This window comes from Dreissena polymorpha, chromosome 5, assembly GCF_020536995.1.
Source record: "Dreissena polymorpha isolate Duluth1 chromosome 5, UMN_Dpol_1.0, whole genome shotgun sequence".
In the NCBI taxonomy this organism is placed as follows: Eukaryota; Metazoa; Mollusca; class Bivalvia; order Myida; family Dreissenidae; genus Dreissena; species Dreissena polymorpha.
Genome location: NC_068359.1, coordinates 35797043 through 35822872, shown reverse-complemented (window position 1 = coordinate 35822872; position 25830 = coordinate 35797043). Strand labels below are relative to the sequence as shown.

The following is a 25830-nucleotide window of genomic DNA, read 5'->3' as shown; positions in this document are numbered from 1 at the left end:
TTGTAAGGTTGTGTTATCATTCCCCAATACATGCATATCAACCCTACAGTATCAATAACTGTATACATACCGCTTTTCTAATGTGCATTTATATCCGATTATCCTATATAATTAATACGTCAATTAAAAAAAATTATTCTGCCCATTTATGATGATAAATATTAAAAGTTTAAGAATTTCATAAACACAAACATATGCCATGTTTGGCAAGTGTAACATGAACAGTGCATTCAGGGACAGCTGAGTTTCATAGGGCACTGTTCAGATTTAATTGTTACAACCAATGGACGAGTGAGTTTAACTTAGACTGAATGAAATAGGATACAAAACAATGTTTTATTGTGTCATACTCAGTCATGCAAAAAACGTGCTTCCCGGGATTTCCTTAAAATCGCCTGAAAGTGAATTTCTGTAAACGATTGCCCTATTGTATGTTTGGATGGAACTAATCGTCTTGATTGCTAATTAAATTGCTCAGTTGAATTATCCGAAGGGATATTAAATAATTATCACTCTCTGATTATACTCCTTTAATTGACGTTTCGGCATAATGCCTTTATCAAAACATTGGAAATTATATGTTAACTACATTTTTACATCTTTTGACTGCACAATTTAAATAACAAAGAAAAATGTTTTTAAAGGTCAAATGACGTTGTACATGATGACGTCATAAATGGCGTTATTTAAAATGGCGCCAAAAAAATGTAAAAATTCGCCAAAAATGAAATGAAATTACTGTTGGAAATGAAGCCTTTACAATCTGAAAACTATTTAGAAAGGTCTAGGATTTTGTTAATTGGATTGCCCATGAGACTATTACAAACCTGTCAAAGTGCTGTCAAGGTGCATATCTGAGTGTTAAAGGGTGTAATGTTGTTTGGAATGGTTACCAAGCCAAACAGATGTGCCTAGGTAAGTATCAAGTATTAGTAATCAACTGAAAGAGGCTCTATTGATTCACTGTGTTCATATAGAAAGTTCACTGAGTGTCATGCTGGCTATTGATAGGAATATGAGAATGACATAGATGCTGGCAAATCAATAGTCAACGCTGCTGATTGTCGATTGTCGCTGCTCTAGAAGCTATTTCTGGAACAGCGCTGGGGAGATTGCTTCTGCCATGCTGCCAGTCGGTGGGAAATACGCGAATTATATGAGAATTATGAAGCAGTAGTGTGTTGCTTGGGTTCCTTATTGGATGTAAAAATTGAAGCTTGATAATTTGTGTTACAATTTTGACTCATCATTGTTGAATACTCTGCACTAGTTGTACCTAATAGTTTTCTTGGTGGATGTGGGTGGAACTAGTAAGCCTTGCTTAACACATTGATATATGTATGGCATTGAAGTAGAAACAGTGATGTATGAGACATAATGTGGTGTTTGCAGTACTTGATTCCAATTGGTATCAATCTTACAGGTGAGATAAGTGTTCACATGGGAAGTGTGGCATGAATAAATAATTTGACATTTTATTGAATGAAAATTGACTTAAAAATTGCTTCTGTTTGTTTGTCAGATAACAGAATTTAGATTTCCTATTCAGCTTGTTATATAAATGACCACTACTGAATGGTGATGTGTAGAATGTTAAATAGTAAATTAATATCTGTGCATTTTAAATGTGTGTACACTTGTCTTCAATTCAACAGATAGTTTTGTTTATTGTTTACTTTGAAAGTGTTAGTCATAACATGATAAGAATCACACTGCCTGGGGCTTCTCCAATTTCATGTTTTAAACCAGCTCTGTATAGATTCTAAAAGAAGTCAATTTCAATTTTGAAATACTAGTACCTATTGAGAGTTCATAAATAGAACTGTTTGCTAACTTAACAACGTCATTGCAGTGTATAGTAGCACATGACTTGTGACGTATCTTACCATACTTGACATTTTGTAATAACACATATTAATATGTATATATGAGTAGTTTACAATAGCTGTACGCTGTGAGCTTGTCGAAGCTCTATGGGGAGAGATTGTACGGGTTATAAATATCCTATTAGTAAAGGTTAGCAAACAGTTGATGTATTGAAGAACGCAGAAATCAACTGTCCAGCTTGTCCGGGAATGTGAACAATTGGAACTGCTGCCAGAATGTAGTCTATAGTACTGGTTACAAAATGGCAAAATATTTTTATAGGCACAATAACTGACTCAAGTTACATACTCAATACCTAGACGTTGCTATTCTACCTGGTTAGTGTCAGCTACAGTTGACTTGACAGGTCCAAACTTGTCATTTTATTAAGAAGCTATGAATATGCCTTTATCAGGTTGTGACTGTTAATATTTTATCAGTTTACGAGTTGTGATAATTGTCAGCAACTGATGGATTGGGTTATTTATGGATATCATTAGCTTTTAACTTAAAGGCCATTCACAATCTTTAAAGGAATGCTAGGAGTGCTTTAAAGCTGCAGAACATGTTTGTTTGTGATGAATGGTAGGTATTTATTCAATGCTGAAAATGCAGGATTATAATTGGCATTGTACAACAAAAATGCTGAAATGCAAGGTTATAATTTGTGTTCAATCGGAATGCTGAAATGCAAGGTTATAATATGTATTGTACAACAGGAATTCTGAAATGCAGGGTTATGACTTGAATTCAACTGGAATGCTGAAATGCAAACTTATAATTTGTGTTCAATTGAAATGCAAGGTTATTATAGGTATAGTACCAAAGGAATGCTTAAAATGCAATTTTATAATTGGCATTATACATAGCAACAGGAATGCTGAAATGCAAGGTTATAAAAGGCATTTCATGACAGGAATGCTGTAAATTAAGTTATAATAAGCATTGTTCAAAGAGAATGCTAAAATTACAAGGTTATATTAGGCATTGTACAACAGGTTACATACTTGTTTTTGGTTCACCATGGTCATTGTTTGGAATAATATCATGCCATTATTGCTTAAGTTTTGGAGCTTATCAGGAATGTGGCCAAGGTCCTTAATTTTACGAAATACTTCCCAAAAATATGGATCTGATAATCTTGATGTTGAGATTTGAAGAAAAGTGCCTGATTTTATAGATATTTTTGATGTATGATGTAAGTTATTTAAGCGCTTTTGCTGAATATGGTAAATTGCATGATGTATTGACCAAGGTAACAGGAGAGAAGAGTTGTTTATTAGGCTGGGAGCAATAAACTTACAACCCAGTGGAGCGATGAGCAATAGTATCATGTCAAGGTCAAACATTTGTGAGCAGCAATTTTTGTATTCAGAAAATATAGTGGTCTGTTTAGACTTAGTAAGAGAGCTGTTGATGTTTTATTTTTATTATAAGATATGGACATAAACATAAGAGCTATTAGTACAGATCTATGAAATTATGTTTACATGCCTTTAAAGTAAACATAGATCTGCTTAAGTGTACTTAACTAAACCAAGGGGGGGATGTGAGGTGTGGGAGATAGTTTTTACAAGTGGTTCGCTTGATCTACTCTGTGAAACCTGCTTTATAGAGATTAAGTGATTACGTTTTTGGACAGATTAAGACTGTGTAGTTTGGCAAACTTTGAACGTATTGTATTTAATCCGCGGAGATTTATTAATGCTTTACATAGCTTTAAATAGCTTCCTTTTCAGAGTATGTGTTGTAGCATGAACGATTGAGCAAATGATTGTATATAATATATGCGTGGATGAGGATCAAATGTATATTTACACCAGCTATGACGTCAATGGCATAATCATGTGTCTCTGTGGTAATTGAGTGATATGCAGTTGGATAGTGGTTACAATTAATAAGCTATTCACACAATTAACTGCTTGAATCTTGATTTTAATCGTATATAGAAGAGGATATGGAAAACTGTCAGGAAGATTGTGTTAGTAGCATTTAAACAAATGTTTTTTTATTGATAATGCAGGTGTCAAGGACAATTAAAAAAAACACAAACAGAATTGACTGACAGGTAAGAAGCATATCGATGCATTGAACATATTTTAATATTCATTTTGAGGTAATTTATTTTTAAGCTTTAAACTCAAAAACATCAGTATGTTATAAAAACTTATCAAATCGTTATTTATAGTGTATGAAGGTTAGTTATTAAGGTACTGACTTTAAAGGTGACTTTGCAGAATTAATTTCACTTATATATTGGTGTTTCTTGTAACAAGAGCCTTGTCACACAATAACGATTGGTAACAAAAATATGTAAACAACATATACTTTACACATGAACATTTATCAATTATTGTTTGTACACCCTCGCGTTTTTTTGCTGACCAGAGTGACACATTTCCCGTGGACTCACAAAGCATTTGTTACTCTTTGCTTTTATATAGCAATTTATTTTGCAAGTGCATAAATGCTTTGTACTGTACACAACTTTTGTCTTTTAGCATTTTAATTTTGCACATACATAAATGCATTGCACTGTACAATTAATTATTGACTAAAATTGCTCTTGGTGCTTCTCATAATATCAACCACCTTGGATCTTAATAGAAACCTTTCATTTTATTCACCAAAGCATAACTGTTACTTTCATTTTGCAAATAATTATTCATGAAGTCATGTGACATAAATATTATGGGATGTATGTATATCCATATTTGCTCACTGAGTTGGATTAAAATAGAAACCATGCGTTTACTGAAGAATTACTGCACCTTTCATTTTAAAATAAAAATTCATGAATTCAATGTAATATGACATAAATATTATATGGTGTGTTATCCAGATTTGCTCACTGAGTCCAGAGATGCCCTGTCTGTCATACTGGTTGACAGCACAAGTTCAGACTTCATTCATTCATGAAAAAATCATATTCTTAAGGCTGCCTCATTAGTATTCCTTTGGCAGATTTTCCTAGTCTTAATGTCAATCTTTTATGACCTTAGACAGAGGTATAAGTTTTGCTGACGCAGATTTAGTCTTTTTCACACACTGCTGACATCACTTTTTTTGGTTCTCAGGTTCACTATTGACTATATCTACATTATCTGGATGCAGACGTTCAGCTCCTTGCTTAATATTCATAAACATTAATAATACTTATGTGGAAGTGCTTTTTGGTGAAAGTTAGTACATCTTACTTCGATAATTGTCAACTTCATGTAAGTTTTTTTGCGACTCCTTCCCAACGGAGGTTTTAGATTTTTTTTAGTTAAGATCATTCTTGAATTAATTCAGTGCGTTACAAATGGAATGTATCTATCTGCTCATTAAACTTCAATTAGTCAATTTGTAAACAGTAAATTTTTTTTATGCTCCCCAAAACAATTTGGGTGGAGCATATAGTCGCCGCTTTGTCTGTCCGTCCAGGTGTCCGTCCGTGCACAATTTTTGTCCGGGCTATTTCTCAGCAATTAATGACCATGCAGAATTCAATGAAACTTTATGGGAAGCTTCACTACCAAGAGGAGATGTGCATTTTATCAGCCAGTTCTGGTCGGATGATTTTTCACTGAGTTATGGCCCATTGAAATTTTCCATTAACTGTACATATATTGCAATTCTTGTCTGGGCTATTTCTCAGCAACTAATGACCGGAATTCAATGAAACTTTATGGGAAGCTTCACTACCAAGAGGAGATGTGCATATTATCAGCGGGTTCTGGTCGGATGATTTATATAGAGTTATGGCCCTTTTAAATTTTCTATACAAACATTCTTGTCCCCTCAACTACTGGGCCCTCAAGACGTTTTCTTTTATCTGAATATATAGTGCAATATTGTAACAAAAAAAACTTTGGGGAGCATCACCCGTCTCTGATGGTTTCTTGTTTTCATTCGTCTGAAAAATATAATTGTTACACAAGTCCTGAAAGACTTATATTGTAACATATTCATCATGTTTGAGAGAACGCATTGTTGAAATAAATTATTAAACAGTGCCAATTAATCAGACCTTGCCTATGTATGAAGAATTGTTTCTGCCATGTCAGTTATTGCTTCCCGTCTGCCCTGAAATATTCATGTTACTGCTCTTTGGCTAATTAAGTTTTGACTGATCCTTTTGGAAGTTTCACAAGAACTGGTGTGAACAGTTTGGCTTGCTGGTATGGGTAATTAAGACTGAATGTGTTGACTGAAGCCACAAATAGTCAGAAGGACTTGCCTGGGGAATATTAATAGACCACACACCGTAAGGGGAAAACTGTTTTGCCAGATTTATGTTGACTGTGGCACTGATATGAAGTGTTTTCATTTGAGCTGCATCATCCAAAACTAGGTGTTACGCCATATGGGGTCAAAGTAGCAAACACTCAGTCTGGTCAGGAACTACCCTGTCCGCTACCCTGACCAGACTTTGTGATTGCTGAGGCTGGTCAGGTAGCTCCTGACCAGACTTTGTGATTGCTGAGGCTGGTCGGGTAGCTCCTGACCAGACTTAGTGATTGCTGAGGCTGGTCGGGTATCTTCTGACCAGACTTTGTGATTGCTGAGGCTGGTCGGGTAGCTCCTGACCAGACTTTGTGATTGCTGAGGCTGGTCGGGTAGCTCCTACCAGACTTTGTGATTGCTGAGGCTGGTCGGGTATCTTCTGACCAGACTTTGTGATTGCTGAGGCTGGTCAGGTAGCTCCTGACCAGACTTTGAGATTGCTGAGGCTGGTCGGGTATCTTCTGACCAGACTTTGTGATTGCTGAGGCTGGTCAGGTAGCTCCTGACCAGACTTAGTGATTGCTGAGGCTGGTCGGGGAGCTCCTGACCAGACTTTGAGATTGCTGAGGCTGGTAGGGTATCTTCTGACCAGACTTTGTGATTGCTGAGGCATGTTGGGTAGCTCCTGACCAGACTTTGTGATTGCTGAGGCTGGTCGGGTAGCTCCTGACCAGACTTTGTGATTGCTGAGGCTGGTCGGGTAGCTCCTGACCAGACTTAGTGATTGCTGAGGCTGGTCGGGTATCTTCTGACCAGACTTTGTGATTGCTGAGGCTGGTCGGGTAGCTCCTGACCAGACTTTGAGATTGCTGAGGCTGGTCGGGTATCTTCTGACCAGACTTTGTGATTGCTGAGGCATGTTGGGTAGCTCCTGACCAGACTTTGAGATTGCTTAGGCTGGTCGGCAGCTACCCTATCCACGTATGGTTAAAGACCTTTTTAGCTCACCTGAGCACAACGTGTCCGTCGTGCGTTGTGCGACGTGCGGCGTCAACATTTGACTTGTTAACTCTCTAGAGGCCACATTTATTGTCAAATGTTCATGAAATTGGTCAGAAGATTGGTCTCAATGATATCTTGGATGAGTTCGAAAATGGTTACGTTTGCTTGAAAAACATGGCTGCCAAGGGGCGGGGCATTTTTCCTTATATGGTAATTTATGGCCATAGTAAAATCTTGTTAACACTCTAGAGTCCACATTTATTGTCTGATCTTCATAAAACTTGGTCAGAAGATTTATCCCAATAATATTTTGGACTAGTTCAAAAATGATGCCGGTTGGTTGAAAAACATGGCCGCCAGGGGGCAGGGCATTTTTCCTTATATGGCTATAGTAAAACCTTGTTAACACTGTAGAGGTCACATTTATTTTCGGATCTTAATGAAACTTGCTCAAAAGATTTTTCCCAATGATATCTTGGATGAGTTAAAAAATGGTAACCTTTGCTTGAAAAACATGGCTGCCAAGGGGCGGGGCATTTTTCCTTATATGGCTATAAAATTATATGGCTATAGTTAAATCTTGTTAACACTCTAGAGGCCACATTTATAGTCCAATCTTTATGAAACTTGGTCAGAAGATTCATCCCATTAATATCTTGGACGAGTTCGAAAATGATGCTGTTGGTTGAAAAACATGGCCGCCAGGGGTGGGGAATTTTTCCTTATATGGCTATAGTAAAACTTTGTTAACACTCTAGAGGCCACATTTATTGTCCAATCTTGATGAAATATGGTCAGAAGATTTGTCTTAATGATATCTTGGATGAGTTCGAAAATGGTTACGTTTGCTTGAAAAACATGGCCGCCAAGGGGCGGGACATTTTTGCTTATATGGCTATATAAGGCTATAGTAAAATCTTGTTAACACTCTAGAGGCCACTTTTATAGTCCGATCTTCATGAAACTTGGTCAGAAGATTCATCCCAATAATATCTTGGACGAGTTCAAAAATGATGCCGGTTGGTTGAAAAACATGGCCACCACGGGGGCGGGGCTGTTTTCCTTATATGGCTATAGTAAAACCTTGTTAACACTCTAGAGGTCACATTTATTTTCCGATCTTAATGAAACTTGGTCAGAAGATTTGTCCCAATGATATCTTGAATGAGTTCGAAAATGGTTTTGGTTGCTTTAAAAACATGGCCACCATAGGCGGGGCATTTTTACTTATATGGCTATATATGGCTATAGTAAAACCTTGTTAACACTCTAGAGGCCACATTTATTTTCCGATCTTCGTGAAACTTGGTCAGAAGATTTGTCTCAATGATATCTTGTTATCTCAGGTGAGCGACTTTGGGCCCTTCAGGCCGTCTTGTTTTGAATGCCGCTACTCATATGTAGCTCAAAATGAATGATTTTATGGTAAAGTGATGTACAGTTTAAGAAATGCATACAATGTTTGACTTATCAAGCAAAATTATAGGCAAAATTATTTAAAACACAAAACTTAAAACTTCACATGGATAACAGTGTTTTGATCACCACTGTTTTATACTTCTTTACCTTCTAGATTACTAATGCCCATTTTAAAAGACCCTGGTACCAGCAGCATTATAAAAGATAGAATGTTTGACTAACAGAAACATTGTACATCTGTCTTGTTGGCTTTTCTATGACTTATTAATTTAATGGGCATACAAACTGTCCTTGTTTAAACATTCCCATGGTTCTTCATTGGAATAATTCCTCAGAACATAAAGAGATATTGATTGCCCATTGAATAAACTGTTGCAGATGTGGATCCACTTTTGTCAATAGCTATTTGTTGCCTTGTTTGGGTATCACTATGGCAAATTCAATATATTTATGAAGGCTTTCCAGAGGTTTCTACTTCCAACCGCACTTAGCCGGAATCTTTTTTTTTGTACATTTTAATGACCAAACCACTGAAGGTGTATTTACTCTATGAATTCTGGATCAGAATCGATCCTTGGAATTGCTGCTGTTAAGCTTGACATTCAATAAAAGCGACAAGTTGTTTTGTTCCCATAGAGCTAGATATGGATTGATTGGATGTAAAGAAATGTGTCAGCAATTTTAGTACTTGATTAATAGCATTCATTAAAACTTTGAACATTAGTATTTTGTGTCATAAAAAAGTTTGGGAGCAGTTGTTTAGTGGTGGGACGCTGGCTTAGAGATCGAGAGGTCCCTGGTTCGAATCCCGCCCTGGTCACTGGAATTTTCCTGGGCAATAAATTTATCCCACATTTGCTCCTCTCCACCCAGGTGTATAAATGGGTACCTGTGAGAGAAATAAGCCAATGCTCCGTGGCTGCATACTGCGCCTAATGTTACGGACGACTTCTGACCCAGTGATCAGGGGTAAATGTGAAGTCGATTGAAGATCTACTAGTGTATCGAAATCAGACTATAAACACACCTTTTCTTTAACTTTACTTTATACCTTTACTTTTACTTAAATTTACTTTATACAATTATGAATTAAAAATAACCATATGGTTTTTCAAAGTGCTTATTGCCAAGGTCACACTTTCACTGGATTTGCACCAAATAAGCAATGGATATTATTCAGCATCATTAGTGGCAATCTGTATTGGTTCGTAGCTTTCTGTATTCTTTCCGTAGTTAGAAGTAGTAGTGCAGTAGTAGTAGTGCAGTAGTAGTGGGTGCACACCCATGACATTTTTCTGACATGCTAAAAACATGACCAGTCCTGTGCAATCTGGGACAACACTTTAGCACAGGTATTGAGCCCAATTTTCCCAGAACAAGTCTTATTGTGAGTCATGATGCAGATTGAAGACTGGGCTGTGCTTCTGTAAGAATAGTCAGGAATAAACCACCATATGGTGCATAGATTACAATACAGATTCAATCAACATTAATCAGTTTTTAAAATTATTTATGTGATGCTTTTATTTCACTGCCATTTTTATTTTGTTTTAAAGGTGTGACAGAGTCCTCAAGTAAGAAAATGTTTCTGCAAACAAATATAGACTTTGGTACCTTTAGTTTACTTTTTATACGCCCGTTTTCAAAACGGGAAGTATTATAAGATCACCCTTGACCCATATTTGAACTTGACCGACATATCATCTAGACTCAACTTCTGACCAAATTTGGTGAAGATCGCATGAAAACTACTTCAATTATAGAGCGACACCATGCTAAATGCTTGAATTGCACTAAGTGATGTTGTCCAAAACCTTCAAATGGGCGTATCTTGTGACAGTTTGGCACTCTTGTTTTGAGATTTGAACCCCTTCCTTATCTCCCACCCACCATTTAAATGAACTTGTTTACAGATTGTTGAAATGACAATTTTCCAATTTGTTGTGAGCAAAATTTTATGTCCTTTTGTCCTCTTAAATAGGTATTCGCAAGTTCTTTTCCAGTTCTTTGCCATGATTTGTATCAACTTGCCTTGATTGGTATTAGTTTAAATTGTGCGTGTCCCATGTCTGTTTATGTAACAAATCTAGATACAAATTATTTACAGCCATTAATTACAATGCAACCTCAGGTTTTGTGTATGTACAACTACAGATAATACTTTTCTTAAATACACCCACTTGCCTGAAGACACTTATCATTTATCAAAAAGCTTGTGTTACGCTTATGAATTAATTTTCTGACTTCTCTTCTGACTTGTAAGGAATATCAAATCTACTAACAATAGTTTTAATAGAATGATGGTGTGGCTTATGTTTCAGTTATTTTTTTATTGCTTGTTCTTCATTATGCACAACTGATTGTTTTCAAGTCTTGTTTCAGTACTAAAGCAAACTTTGCAATCTAAGCTAAGGACATCTATTATGAAAATCTTGAATATATTCCAGTGGCCAGTGGCTCAACAATGGATCAGAATTGGTCTTCATCAGTATTAAATGTTGTGCTTTTGAAGAACGTGAGGATTGTTAAAGAAATTAATACATTTCATGTTTCCTCATTGAACAGAATTATATCTTAATCATGTTTGTTTCTGGGTCATGTGGTATCAAAAAGTAGGTCACTAAGTCGAATTAAAATTAAACGCTTTTGAACGCAAAGGAAGGCAAGTTTATTGCCCAATATTCATAAAACTTGGTCAGAACATCTTCTTGAATGGTCAGCCCAGTGAGGTATGATTCAAAAACATACAATTTGGAGGGGCAGTTTTTCTTATCAGACTATAGGAAAACCATTTGAACACTCTAAAAATCTCATTTGCAAACCACTAATCATCAAACCGCTAAGAATATTAAAAAAACATTGAGTTGTTATGATATCAAGTGTTGTGATTTGTTAACCCATTTCTGCCTAGTGTCTAGAAAAAAGGCCTTGGCAAACAGCGTAGACCCAGATGAGACGCTGCATAATAGTTAAAACCAGAACCGCCTTTGAATACTTGCAGTCTTTTGAGGTTTTATGCTTTTTTTTCTCATCAGTATCTTAGGGTTGGAAATGAAGCCTTTAAAACTGGAATATATTAAGAAAAGCCTTAATTCGTCCCCTACCGGTTTCACTGGAGGGGACTTCTGGTTTGCGCTCTGTGTGTCCGTCAGTCAGTCAGTCAGTCAGTCAGTCACACTTTTCTGGATCCTGCGATAACTTTAAGTTCTTAATTTTTTTTCATGAAACTGGAAACATGGAAAGATGGTAATAAGGACATTATGCACGTCATTTCATTTTGTCCGTACATCAAAAATTCTGGTTGCTATGGCAACAAATATATATATAAAAAAAATAAAAAAATCTGACAATGGTGGAGCCGGTAGGGGACTTATATTGCTTGACAATAGTCTTGTTTAATTTAATTTTCTATTGGACAAAACACGTCAAAATGCATATCCAAGCAGTTAAGGGTTGAGCTTTGCAGCAGTCTGTAGAAAGGTTTTGAAGGTGTACAGCAGCATACCTGAATCAGTGAATTTTGTCAATGCTTGTGTAGGGTGGCATATAGCAGTTGAACTGTCCATCAGTCAGTATGTCAGTCTGTCCGTCCGTCCGAATTTTTTTTTTAACATTGGCCATAATTTTTGCAATATTGAAGATAGAAACTTGATATTTGGCATGCATGTGTATCTCATGAAGCTGCACATTTTGAGTGGTGGAAGTTCAAGGTCAATTTCATCCTTCAAGGTCAAAGGTCAATAAATAATAATAAAATAATTTCAAAGCGGCGCGGTAGGGGGCATTGTGTTTCTGACGAACACATCTCTTGTTTTATATGATACCATGAAATGTCACGTTAGGGTAACACAATGCAATTTTGTGCTGAAATATAACACACTTTTCAAAGACTGTACATTCACAGCAAGCAGTATCTTCTTGGTACTGCGGCTGCAAGCAATTAAACAAGAACTGAGAGAATTGACACATAATATTACCAGCTCCCTCTGGCCACTCTAATATTAATAAGTCAAGTTTCATATGAATCTTAATCACAAATTGATTTCTTTAATATAGGCCAAGAAGAAATATTTAAATACTTGGTATAATATAACTATTCATTGAGCTTTTGTCTTTTTGGAATTCGCTTGCATAGTTTTTTGAGTAACTCGGTAGTAAGTTCATAATGAAGGGTATCGTAGATATTGTGTCTTCAAGGTTAAACACCTTCATTGAAGTCTGGTTTGAATCAGCATTTTAGCCTAATTTATTGCAAAATATATTGCTTCTTCTTGACCTTTACACATGCAATAAAATCTTGATTTTCCTTTTGGTGAATTCTTGAGCAACATGCCAAAGACTTGTAATAAAATAAGGCTGAAATAACTTTCATTTAATGGGAAGATTAGAATCACTGTGATTCATGAAACCATTACTGAATTGATATTTCACTATGAGAAATAAAGATCAATTATTTCAATTGTCAGCTCTGTATAAAAAAAGGTGAAAATATTAACAAAGTGTTGCTATAAAAACTGAAATTAAATTCCCGGTTTAACAGTTTAAAACAATTAAAATGCTTGAAGCTGTTGGGAAGATTTTAAGAACTAACATTTGTAGAAGCACATGGTTTTGTCAATTGTCTTTGATGCTTGATATGGCGTGGAACTTGTAAATACTGTGAAACCATTTATTTTTCGTCAGCACGAAATTTCGTCCTCTTTAAAAAAAAATGACTATTTCGTCAGCACTTAAATTCGTCCATTTCTGGTTTTGAAAAAAAAAGCGTCTGATTTGTTTGTAATGTTTGTAATACATGTAATACGCGATTGCGAAAAAATCGTGCTGGGGAAAGAGGGGTGACACTTGGTAGTCACTTGCCTGCTAGCAGGTGGGCCTTGTTTGGCATATGCCAATTAACAAGTCTGTTATTTCAGGTGATAGTAACTGTCCCTTATTATTTTATTTCATTGACACGTTCTTTGTTATGATTAGCAGATAAGTGGGACTGAATAACGTTAAAGTGTGTTTTAAACAACGAAGCCAATTGCCTATTAGTCTTTTTCCATTACAATCACGGACAACCAAACACAAATCAATATGTTGTTTATTAATTTGTAATAAAAGCGCAGAATATATTTTGGTCAGGTGTTGATCACACATCGTCATATTTTAATTGCGTTTAATAGTATTGTCTTTAATCTGGATTCGCCGCGTGTTGGCTGTATAATCTGCAACACCCCTGAAAAACACAATACACACGATGGGTAATAAAGTTGTTAACAATTAGCGCTAATCAACACTATTATACCTAAACGAAGTCGACACATTCGATACAGCCTTGTTGCATTCGCGTTTGACAGGAAATGTCAGTTGTCAGTACACTGTATAATGTACACCCCTTTGTGTAAAAACCAGATTTCACTTGAGTGTGAATAGTTGACTGTTTCATAATCTTTTTATCAATACCATCCAGGTATCTGTATTATAAGTATACCAGCATATGGGTATTCGGACGTTCAAAAAATTGACCTACGGTTTAGCGTTCACGCCCTCGAACGCATTTAGCAATATAACTCGGTTTTTTTTCTCACTATTTCTTTACTTGCAAAAAATACTAGTGGCTTATAACTTACCTTGCAATCTTTTCTTCTCGCATTTTGCGAGTGTGCGAGTGTTAATTTCGAGCCCTGTGTATATGCGTCAATGACGCTGGATTTAAATGCCTCATGCCTACGGTAAGTCAGTCTTATTTGATTCAAATATGGGACATGATTGTTCGTTAGGATCTTGAATTCGTCCATCGGGCGAAAGACGAAAAAGACTAAAATTAATGTCTGACGAATAATAATGGTTTCACAGTTCTCTTTACTGTGAATGTTTGAAAATGATAATAAAAAATCAATTCAAAACATGCTAATCTTGAAAAAATCATTTGGACATTCCAGTAATCAAAATTTATGTTCACATGTTTGCTAGAACAGTTTAAAAATAAATTATGAAAATATGGTTCTTTTAGGGAGGTCTGATATAAAAGGTGTTATACAACAATGATTTATTTGATGTTCCAGGGACTTTGATCAAAGTATCTAAATCAAATACAAGTCTCAGAAAATAAAAGGCTGTTCAGATGGCAACCATTTAGATAAGATCTTGTCAGATCTAAAGCAGATTTTTACTGTTAGTTTTGCTCTATAAAGGGGAGATAGGAATCATTATGTAACCGCACATATCTAAATAGATAAAATATAGGTAAACATCCTTTAAAGAAGCATCAGAAAGAACAGAATGCTAAATGGTTCATGTTATACTGTTTTTATGCCCCCCCCTTCGAAGAAGAGAGGGTATATTGTTTTACACATGTCGGTCCGTCCGTACATACGTCCGTCCGTCCGTCCACCAGATGGTTCCCGGATGATAACTCAATTACGCTTAGGCCTAGGATTATGAAACTTCATAGGTACATTGATCATGACTCGCAGATGACCCCTATTGATTTTGAGGTCACTAGGTCAAAGGTCAAGGTCACGGTGACCGGAAATAGTAAAATGGTTTCCGGATGATAACTCAAGAACCCTTATGCCTAGGGTCATGAAACTTCAAAGGTACATTGATCATGACTGGCAGATGACCCCTATTGATTTTCAGGTCACTAGGTCAAAGGTCAAGGTCACAGTGACCCAAAATAGTAAAATGGTTTCCGGATGATAACTCAAGAACGCTTACAGCTAGTATCATTAAACTTCATAGGTACATTGATCATGACTCGCAGATGACCCCTATTGACTTTCAGGTCACTAGGTCAAAAGTCAAGGTCACGGTGACTTGACACAGTAAAATGGTTTCCGGATGATAACTCAAGACAGCTGATGCCTAGGATCATGAAACTTCATAGGTACATTGATCATGACTCGCAGATGACCCCTATTGATTTTCAGGTCACAAGGTCAAAGGTCAAGGTCACAGTGCCAAAAAACGTATTCACACAATGGCTGCCACTACAACTGACAGCCCATATGGGGGGCATGCATGTTTTACAAACAGCCCTTGTTTTTGTAGTTATCATAATAGTATATTGAAGTTAATTAATTTAAAAATAATTTCATTTGTCTTTTCAGAAAAGATGAAATATAATTTTAAAGGAATTCGTTCACAGATTTTGTCATGTTTTGAAATTTGCCTTAAATTGATAAATGTAAACATTGAAACTAAAGAGCTAAAAAAACTTAAGTATTGAAAAAAAGAATTAAATTAAAGGAAAAAAAAAGTTATCCTCGAATCACAGACCCTTGCAGTTATGGAGTCTAACAGTTAAACCACTCAGGCATCCATGCTTCAACAATTGATAGAGTATTTATACTTTATATAATTTATTCGCATATTGTCCCAAATTATAATGATAGAGCTCTCCAAATTGTTCATTCCTTTTGAGTTTGTAACGCTGTATTATTTTCAGGTATTTAAATCGTCAGAAGATGAATATAAATGATATTTTTGAGCATGATAAATATTTCATTGCAAATTATATATAACTACAACAAAAATGTGCAAATCTGAAACATTTTTCATCAAATTTGTCAATGTATCAACTGTGAACACTTCACTTTTATTTTTTATGCCCCCAAAGGAGGGCATATAGTGATTGCACCATCCGTCTGTCTGTCTGTCTGTCCGTCCGTCACACTTTGCATTTAGGTTTCAAAAAATGCTCATAACTTCTATGTCGCTTCAGATGTAACCTTCATATTTGGTATGCATGTGTATATGGACATGGCCTTTCCATACGCACACAAATTTTGACCCCTCTGACCTTGAACTTAGGGTCGGCGTTTAGGTTTCAAAATTGCGTTTTATGTCATCCTATAGTGACATCTCTTGTTATTATTTTCTTGAACACTAACATATAATAAGTATCAAAGCTATTACTAATTTTGAGAGAAATGCATATTTACCCATGTTGCTAATTGGTTCTAGTAAGTAGGTTGTAGTTTCATTCAAGTAAATCATTCTTTAACGCTTTAAAATTGAATTAACATTGGAATAAAAACAAAGACAAAATTGGGTTTGTGATGGGTGGGTGTATGTAGATGGATGAAATGTGGCACGATATCCATTCCAGCACTAGCAGCATCATTTATCTTTTATCTGACTGAGAACATCAAGCCACTAATTAGGCGCACACACTCCCCCCTACCCTAGCGGCATTCCATCTGCCTTCACCACAGCCAAGGGCAGTGTTAAGCTAACTAACACTGCTGCTAGATAGAAGCTGCTACTTCTCATAATTCTTGTAAATACTATGGTAGATGTTCAGGTGTCTTCTGCAGCATGTATATAATATGGAATGTGGTTGATTCCTACTGTTACAAGTTTCTCTGTTTCTCTGTGACTGGCTGTGTAGTATAATGTTTAGTGGCTTAAGATGATAGAATCAGCTCTTTGCTTGGATTCAGTTGTAAATACCAAGCATCTGTAAGTGTATAGAAACACTTGATTGTGAATTAATCAGTGTATCAGTGAATAGTGAATGCCAGAGAAAAATCTGGAGACTGGATACATACCTAATTATACATGTGCCAGGTGTTGTAGAAACTACAGTTTTAAGAAGAAAATCCAGAATATTGAGTGTGTTGTTAGTGAAATACTTAACCTATAAAGACACATGGAATAATAACACTATTACCAAAGAAAAATTACTTGTGAAATTCTTAGGTATGTTGCACATTTCAACATTTTTGTGTAGTTTTGCTTGTTAATGACTTTATTATCATGATTCAACACTTTCTGGTTTGCATGGTTAATTGCAAAGTGTGCAGTGTGTCTTATTAGGGTCTGTATTATGCTGTTTTTGTCCATAGTTGTACTTAAAAGTGGAGCATCAGTCAGCCTTCGTGTATGGAACACATTCATTGTCTTATAATACCAAAACTTGTGATATTAGGTCAACCTACTGTGCATGAATGCCTGTAGCCATTATATATATGCATAATCACAATATATAAATACATAATTTGAATATTTACAGATAATCACAAAGAATATCTGTGTATAATACATTTGTATCTGTATATTTTTACATTTTATCTCTATATATGAAAATTATATCTTTATATATTAATGCTTTATCTGTATATATTCAAATTATGTATTTAAATATTGTGATTATGCATATATATAAAGGTTACAGGCATTCATGCCTAGTCAGATTGACATAATAATATCACAAGTTTTGGTATTATAAGACGGTGAAGGCGTTCCATATTCGTGCCTAAAAAAAAGCATTATTTTATTGGTAACCTTGAAGTTGGGGGCAGTGTTAATGTTTTTCATATTTGCTCCTTATGGACTGAAATGGTCAACCGATGCTCAGTCATTTACATTCAGTGATCGCTTTCATAAACCATTACTTTGACATTGATCTTATCGATTGAACAAACAAGCTTGATGGCAGTGTTCTCTTAAAAAAAATTGTAGTAGCCAGTTATATTTTCAAAGTAGCCGGCGACTAAGCAATAAACAGGTGTATTTTGGCCATTTCAATTGACATTATTTGAAAAGTAGCCGGCATCTAAATTGAATGTAACCGGTGAAAGCGCCAGCTACCGGTCCTCCATGAGAACACTGGATGGGCCTTTTTTTCTGGAACACCCATTGATGTTGTAATTCTTAACACAACATACACATAAAAGCAGTCACTGTGAATAATCTGATAATCTGTTCTGCACATGCATTTATGCATATCTATTCTTCACCTTCAACAATCAGTAATTCTACTTACAAAATTCTGTATAAATGGTATAAATAAGATGTGACCTGCCGTCGCATATAATTAAGTCTTTACCATAAAAATAACAAGCAAATGACAATAACAATAACAACAACAAAATATGTGGCAAGAAACCTCACAGATCAATACATACATTTATGAGAGTCTGGAATTTTTCGTTAGCAGTGTAAGAGTTAATGGGGGGAAACATTTACAGCAATATCAACTGGGTTTGCTGAGAACTGTGAAATGAAAATCACAGAAAAGGCTTTCTCTTTGTAGTCTATAGATGTTCAATAAACAGATAATGAAGGTAAGGATAAGTGGAAGGACATTAAATGTGCTAGTGGGTGATGTGAGGTACTGTGTTGTATCCTAGCTAATGTGAGGTGTTTATTGGAAATGTGCTCAGAATACTGCCTACCAACCGCCATATGCTGTCAGTGGGTGGGGAGAGAAGTAATATAAGGTAATGTTTGCATACTGTACATTTTGTAAATTTGCTTTTTCTGCATAGCTGTCTCTAACCCAGGTTTTGACCTGTCCAACCCAGGTTTTGACCTGTCTAACCCAAGTTTTAACCTGTTCTAACCCAGGTTTTGACTTGTCTAACCCAGGTTTTGACCTGTTCCAACCCAGGTTTTGGCCTTTCTCAGTAGCCAATGAAACGCTGGAGAAATTTCCAGCCAGTTTACCCACCAGTTGATCAAAATGAATACTTTTTTATGCCCCTGGATTGAAAGATCGGGGGTATATTGTTTTTGGCCTGTCTGTCTGTCATTGTATGTGTGTGTCTCAAAACTTTAACCAAAACTCTAACCTTCATTAAAGTTTGGTTATAACTTTTTGAATATTGAAGATAGCAACTTGATATTTGGCATGCACGTGTATCTCATAAGGCTGCACATTTTGAGTGGTGAAAGGTCAAGGTCATCCTTCAAGGTCAAAAGTCAAAAAGTATAATTCAAGGGAAGTAATAAGCTTTAAAAGGGAGATAATTTGTAAACCTGCCAAATGATATATTGAAATTTTATTTCAAAGCTGGGCAATAGGGGGCATTGTGTTTCTGACAAACACATCTCTTGTTGAAATTGCTTTAGCTTATTTGATGAAATTCCTTCAAAACTTTGACTTTTTATGTCCCCAGTCTATACTGGGGGACATATTGTTTTTGCCCTGTTTGATGGTTTGCGTCAAACTTTAACATTGGCCATAACTTTTGCAATATTGCAGATAGCAACTTGATATGTGGCATGCATGTGTATCTCATGAACCTGCACATTTTGAGTGGTGAAAGGTCAAGGTTATCCTTCAAGTTCAAAGGTCAAATATATGGGGGGACATAGTGTTTCACAAACACATCTTGTTAAAAAAGGAAAACTGGTTGTTAATTAGACTATTTTCTTGAAATTGTTAACAGTTTTTCGCATTTTCCTTCTGAGCCTTAATAATATATTTTTTGCTGAAATCACTGTTCCAATGTGAAACACTATGTTCCAATGAAATGCAAATGATAATGAAATAAAATAATAAAATGAACTGTTTAGCAAGTATCATGGTGAACTAAGAATTGTTTAGCAAATATCATGGTGAAATCAGAATAAAATTAATGAAAGAAAAAATAGATTATCTTGCAACTGTATTGTAATAAAATGACATGACATTCTTCTTAACATTTCAATACAAATATCTTTTAAAATGTTTGTCTGTCTTACTCTTTGTTACTTTGCCAGTATTAATTTCAAACACTTAAAAAGTATTTTATTTAATTACAACATACTTTTTTTTAGGTATTAAATTGGGGTTATGGGTTTAGAATTAAAAATGATCTTACAAGACATCTGCATAACACGTAGATAAGAAATATATATTATGCTTTAATACTTTACAAAAGTGGTAGCCATAAATGGTATTGGCTTGGGAACTTAAGCATAAGTCTTTAAAATGTTTCTGTTCCTGGCTTTATGAATGTAAAGTGTGAAATATGCATTATATCATTTTTGGCTAAAGTCCTATTTGGTCACGTCCATTGTTATGCTCTTCTTAGTTCAATACAGTTAGCAAAAGTATTGATGGTATATCCTACATTGTAATCCCATAGTTACCTATATACAACTATGTTGAACAAATACTAATACATTTAATAGGAAATCAATCGGTTCAATCATCGAATCAATATAACCATGCTGGGTTTGCATTGAATGGAGAACAATGGCACATTCTGGAGGCAGTGGTGACGTAAATGGAACCAAAGTGTGAGCAGACTCATGTATTTCACCAGTTCGGTTAAAACCAGCTTAGCATTTGCTTTGGATAATTAATACCACATGAGCGACAATCAATGGCTATTTGATGTACCAACCTGGTGCTTTGTGAATAGATCAGTCTGATAATCATTTAATAATCCCTGGGAACTGACCTAAGGTATATAGATCATTTTTCAATTGCTCTACTTCTGTTTCCTGATTTATGTGGTGCATGCTAATTTTGGTTAATATGATCGTGACTTTGATTGTTTGTGTATGTTTGTTAATGGATAGGTAGAGCTGCCTGGATCACCGACTGAGGGTTTAACTTGACCTTTACATCTCTAACGTATAAGCTGCCATCATGTGTGCCTTATTTAGAAACCTCATGGGATTTAAATTGTTGTTTGTGGATTGACCTTGTTCAGACATTGAGATATACTTTTTAGTGGCAGGATTAATTAGCTTTATTGTGGTGTAGTAACAAGTATTGGGCTATAAAAATAAACATTGGAATACAAGGTGTGAAAAGGTTACTCATACAGTGTGTGACACTGTGTTTGGTTATACAAATCAAGTGGTAAGTTTTGGAATTTTCTGTCATTCACATATTGCAGTTGTTTTTAGCATTTGAAGAATAATTCAAGATTTTGAAAATGTTTTTTACTAAACATTTTGTATTTATTATACATGATTGTTTGCTTATTCTAATAATAACCCTGCTGTTCTATATTGAGTGGTTGCATCAAGTACAGGGCCATTGTAAACATCCATCTTATTAATTGTGTGAAAAACAGTTTTATTTGCACTTGAATGGGCCTTAGTAATTTTTTTTGCAGCTCCATTGTTTGCATTTTTATTGCCAATGCGAATAATATTTTGTTATAGACGGAAGCTGTATGGTCATTTTAAATCATGTACAATAAATGCATTAACTTATGAATTACATGTTGGTGCAATGTAACATGTGTTTGGCAAGTTTCTGATAACACAAGGAAAATAAGCTGTAAACATGTTACTCCTCTTGTTTTCCTTGTGATTGTTATTTTGTCTTTTTGTTTAAGAATGACTGAAAAGGTTACACAGCACAGGTTTTTGACCAAGGCCATCCTTAAAAAATTGTTTGTTTGGCATAACCCGACCCAGGAAAATTTTGGTGGGTAGGTAGGTAGGGATTTTTTTTTTTAAGTATTTTTTTTTCTGACATTGCACTCCTACATATACCAAACTGAAAGGTAATTATCAAAAATAAATAGGCGACTCAAATAAATACCGGCACGCGTTTTGTACATTGCTATTCTAGATATCCTTGAAAGAGCATTCAATTAAATGACGCAAATAACCGAAAAGCATAAAAAGGATAAAAAAGGATAAAAATCGGAAAAGAAAAATTAAGCAGAAAGAATTTTCGGCGAGCAAAAAAAATTTTTTGTGTGGAAAACAACAAAAAAAAAATTCAGTCAGGCCGATTTTAGTGGGTCGGTCGGGTTATGCCAAACAAATTAATTTTTAAGGATGGCCCAACAGTTAATATTTTCCCACATTTTTCACCAAACAAATTTGGATGCGTTTTACATGACTGCGTGTAATGCACAAAGCTTATGATGGTTTTTGGTCCCTGACTGTAATATGAATGGAGTAATGCAACTGTGAAATGAATGGAGTAATGCAATAGACTGTGAAATTAAAATAGTGCTTGGACCATTACACCGACATAATTAAAATAGAGCGTAGACCTTAACTGTGAAATGTTTGTGAAATGGTGCATGGGCTATGACATTATTATTTAATATATCAATACTGTATTGGGACTTACTTAACCCTTCCCACTCAGACAAAAAGTGAAAATGACTATGTGCAAACAGCATAAATCCAGAACAGCCTGCGAGTAACTCGAAGCCTGTTCAGGTTTTATGCTGTTTGCTGCTCATCAGTAACTTAGGGTTGGAAATGAAGCCTTTAAAACTTGAATACAGTAAGAAAGGTCTTTCATTAAATTGAACTTTCTAAGGGACTATAAATAGTGGTTGGAATCAGTTCCCCGAAACCGAGTCGATTAATCAGAGGCCATAATCAGCGATTAATCAGCATTTTTAACAAAAAATGAAGTTTTTTTAATATTTGAACCAGTTTTTTGTTGATAGTAACATTATATTGCTATATTTTATAAAAAAGAACTTTACCATGACTATTCCTTATGTGTTTTGTGATTTAATAATGAATAAATGCTAAAAAAATCTTGCTTCGCGCTCGTGTTCGAATTAGTGAAAAGCTTGTGGCTGCAATGTTACGTACTATGTTGAAAACGGTGTTTAACGCCAATAACAACAACAAAGCTTGTACAGAGTGAAGAATATTACAGATTGGTAAATAAAAGCAGATCTTTAAAAAGTAATTTTATTTCAAAAGAACAACTTTTATGATCATTATCAGAAGAATATGAAAATATCTGCTTAAATTTGGACCTTATGATAATAGTTTCTTGACCACTAAATTTATGAAATAAAATATAAGAAAATACAATCACAATGTTTTATAACATTATCAAAATTCAATTGAATTAAAAAAATAAATGACTAGTATTCACCATTATTAAGAATTAACTTAAACATTTTATACAACATAAAAAATAAAAAGTTCCTTTTAAGAATTCTAAACTTAAATTAAGGAAAGGGAACAAATTCTTCTCTGACCGACATCTGGAATGAATTGCCTATACACATAGGTATTACATAGATTGGTTTTAAGAGGTTGTTTTATCCAATAAAAAGCTCATTTCAGTTCAGAAATGGTCTTGTAAAAAAAAAATCGTATGATCGGTATGGTAAAAAATTCGTCAACTTTTCGGCGACTCAAAATTTTCATCGTCATCGTCACATCAGCAGCAATTCGTTGACGACGCGTCGACGATCTGATTAATCAACTCACCACTAACTATAAATGAGTATCTAAGTGGTAAAGGGTTAACTTAAGGTCAGGTTATCAGGTCTGTATACTGATGTCCTTGTGTTGGAAGATTAGTATTGTTGTTTGTTTCCAGGTTATGTATGAAAACAATAATGTTTGTAATTAGCATCTACATGTATGTTCAATTATTGTGTCACAGTATTCAATAACATCCGTTGTGGCATTCTCACATTCAATTAATAGAGACAGGTAGAGAAAGAACCTGATAAAGCAATAACCATGGATTGAAATATCATATGAAATTGTTAGTGCTAATTTCATTGTGTTTGCTATCCCGATCTGAAAAACATGTGGTGAATAACGAGAAAAATAAACATGCTAGTCAGACTGGTTAATATGACTATGTACCAGTGGCGAGCAATGCGTAGGTGGTTAAACCAAACATTATTCTGCTTGTTTATCATTGACAATAACATAATAACAATAGCATTGTTGATAGAGGTGGCCAGAGTCTTGCCAGAATCTCCAAGGAAATATAAATATTAGAAATCAGGCTGTCTGAATCTGTCTGGTAATGGGAAATACATGAGATGGCTTATTAATCAATGAGAAGTTAAACTGTGCAGCCAGTATACTGCCTGGTTATTATTATTTCTGGTGAGATTTCTGAGTTTTTGCTTGGTCTAACAAGAATTGGAGAGTTCTATATGAGTTAGTAACTGATCCATTAAATCTCACAGTGAAAGAATGTACTGCTATTAGGTACTTTTGATCTTCATATAACATAAACAAGTAATATGATATCAAAAGTTAGTGTTTCATTTTGACACATTGAAATCCCGTAATTATATCTCATTGGGTAGACAACTACAACAGTTATCTTTTATTAGAAGCAAACAGGCAAATGCTGATAGCCTATTCTGGCTTTCATGAAAGATATTCAATCAAGCTGACCTTGTATTGACCCCGGAATCTGCAAAGTGAAATGTATTTTATTGAAAGTGCACAGTATTTATTTATTTTGGCCTTATTGTGAGAAATATCTCAAATGTTTTTTATTAGCTGCTGAAAAGGTCAATTAAGGTCAACACTTTTGGTAGGCATCTAGGCTGCAAAAAAAGTTGAACTATGAATGATAAACTTGTTTAATGTACTGACATTATACTCAAGAAGTAGCAAGGAGTAATACCAGTATGGTCGTTTTTTGTACTGTCAAATTTAGGCCACGGCTTTTATATTTCTTGGTTTACAAAACCGCCGACCCTAATTTTTGGAAAAAGGGAAAAAAAATAAAATCGGAAAATCGTCTTTTTTTTAAATATTTTATTCCCGACCGCACTGCAAAACGAGCGAAACGAGAAAAAAAAACGATCCGGTTTGAGTACGGTTGCGAATAAAATCAAGTAAGTACAATCAACGATTGGTTCACATATATTGCAGAGATCGGGATATTTTTCAATGTGACACATTATGTACCAGTCCTTTTATGGGCACTTCTTAAAATTTATTTCGGGTAAAAATTACAGACAATAAGAAAATTAGCGTCAGTAAAATGTCGACCCCATCAAAATTTATTTCCGAGTCTGTGACGCAACTATATTGTTTAACATGTTAATTATATTAAACAAACCCGATATTATAGTAGATAAAAAAGTATTTGATAATTAGTATAAATAATCCAATAAAACACTGCCATTATTTACGATATATGTGTTTAGGAATTTTGTAAACACGTCCGCCATAGTTTATAGGAACTGTACAGAAAGTTTGGAAATCGGAACAAATCGGTATATCTCGAAAAATCATTGATAAATGTATTTGTCGTTTCAATGCTTAGGGCCGAGTAATTTCGGCAAATCGGAACTCAACTTGCGTAAAACACTAGCTCAATTAACCATTAAACTCCGCCTCCGTTCTCGGCAAAAGATTCGAAGGCGGAGCTATGCACGTGCTTTTATTAAATTGGAGGATTGCAATTGAGAAACAAACACACGATTAGTTCGGCATGTTGATTGCTAGACAAAGGAAGCCAATTTTTTCGGCGCGAAATTTGTCGCTTTATTGCTTCCGACAGAAAGCGGCTTTCCTTTGATGACGTCAAACTGTCAATTCACACAGACTGCACATTTTCGGAAGACTTTAACTGACTCCTTGTTTACAATTCCGGTAAAAAAAAAACACTTGCTAACATTAAACTTTGGATTAAATTATCAAAATAAAGCAAAAGCGAAGTTGACAAATATGATTAAATTAATTCGCATCAGTTCGAATAAGACGTTTTGCGTTGTAAATCAACGAGTTTTCATGACAACAATAACTTTGACAAACATTACCGCGACGACGCATGGATCGATCTACCTCGATTTTTTTCATGTACGATCTCATAAGTCGAGTAAGAGCAAACACATACCGGGTAATTTGTGTATGAGTAGTTTA

General features: G+C 35.1%; 1 protein-coding gene and 1 long non-coding RNA gene across 11 annotated transcripts in view; one reads left to right on the top strand and one right to left on the bottom strand.

The window, feature by feature from the left end:
• The window catches only part of LOC127881714 (uncharacterized), a 515289-nt gene that overhangs the window by 12959 nt on the left and 476500 nt on the right, over positions 1-25830 (bottom strand). The gene's annotated exons all lie outside the window — the stretch shown is intronic.
• Positions 1-25830, top strand: part of LOC127881608 (plasma membrane calcium-transporting ATPase 2-like) — a 178367-nt gene that overhangs the window by 50231 nt on the left and 102306 nt on the right. The window contains exon 1 of one of the 10 annotated variants that reach the window (XM_052429628.1): positions 3884-3934. The exons of the other annotated variants lie outside the window; for them this stretch is intronic. The gene's annotated coding sequence lies outside the window, so the exon portion shown is untranslated. Of the gene's footprint in view, positions 1-3883; positions 3935-25830 lie in introns of those variants that run through there. 10 annotated transcript variants of the gene reach the window in all.